The following is a 1,239-nucleotide window of genomic DNA, read 5'->3' on the forward strand; positions in this document are numbered from 1 at the left end:
TGACTGAGTCAGGCCTCATCGCAGCAAGTCTGTCCTGTAAGGATATTGTACAAATTTTTGTTTCTGTAAACGACAGCTTCAACACAATGTAATTTAACTCCTGGCCTGGAAAACTGTCATTAACAACCCTTTCATTTCATGTACACTTCAAGTTAGTTGGAATCTCAGTGAAGAGGTAATGTATGTGAGGGCAGATTGGATAGGTTTGATGGATAGTTTGGGCAGTATTGGTCAGATAGATAGACAGGCAGATAAGATATTTCCTGGTAAAACTTTGAGCATCATGTTTTTATAAGATTAAATTATGTTGCAGTAAAGATATCGTTGTTTAAAGGAGTGCTACAAAGGAGTGCACATCTATCAGAATTGCACCATTTCATTAACACTATCACTGCTGAGCCCTGGTTTAATGTGCATGATCACCTTCATATTTTATCCCTTTGGGAAGGATTTGTTGACAAACGTAGGGCTAAGAATGGTGTTACAATCAGTGAGATTTAGAAGTAAGAAAGATTCAAATCACAAACATTAAATCTTAAAATGTGTATGAGAAAAATACACTCATTAGACAACAACAGAATGCAGCAACTCCAATGAAAGATTGGTCCAGTAAAGCATTGAAGTGCTATACCATCTGACAATCTGTCTTAGTGAATTTGTGCCAGAATTCAGACACTTAATAAATCATTTGATGCATTACTTACTGTTTTGATGGAATGGGAGAATCCAGCTAACGTTCGCATGTAACGGTTTGTGTCAAAATGGGATAAGCATCAATTATTGCCAGAAAAGAAACAGTCCTGAAGCTGGCAGCCTCTCCAAGTGTCTCTCTCCACATAGAGTGTGTGAATTGCACTGACAAACTCTGCAAGAATCTCTGTCGAATCTTATTTCGACACTTCCCTCTTTTTAAATCCTTTAAAGGACTTGCACTGCAGTCAGTGGAGAGTTTTTTTTTCCCTAAAAATGCGTGAAAGCAATGTTGCAATTGCCTGATTAAATGGAAAGAAGAAGAGAAAATGTGCAAGCATTTAAAACCATATTGGTATTTCAGATGGGTGGGTATCAGTGCAGCTTCGAATTGCACCTCACTCCGCAGTGTGTGCAATAGACAGAACTGTGTCTGAAAACCTTTCTTTGAAAAAAAAGAGCGAGGGCACTCTGCAATATTCCATACGTGTTACCCCTGACAGAAGGAATGTTTAATTGGAGGCAACATCTCAACATTTATGGAATACA

The 1,239-nt window shown here is 38.2% G+C and overlaps 1 protein-coding gene across 1 annotated transcript in view; it reads right to left on the reverse strand.

Annotated features, from left to right (window-relative positions):
* The window catches only part of LOC122544514 (basement membrane-specific heparan sulfate proteoglycan core protein-like), a 172,520-nt gene extending 171,697 nt beyond the window's left edge, over positions 1 to 823 (reverse strand). The window contains exon 1 of the mRNA XM_043683768.1: positions 705 to 823. The gene's annotated coding sequence lies outside the window, so the exon portion shown is untranslated. The remainder of the gene's footprint in view (positions 1 to 704) is intronic.
* Positions 824 to 1,239: the final 416 nt, after the last annotated feature.

The sequence above is a fragment of the Chiloscyllium plagiosum genome, chromosome 50, assembly GCF_004010195.1.
Source record: "Chiloscyllium plagiosum isolate BGI_BamShark_2017 chromosome 50, ASM401019v2, whole genome shotgun sequence".
Lineage (NCBI taxonomy): Eukaryota > Metazoa > Chordata > Chondrichthyes > Orectolobiformes > Hemiscylliidae > Chiloscyllium > Chiloscyllium plagiosum.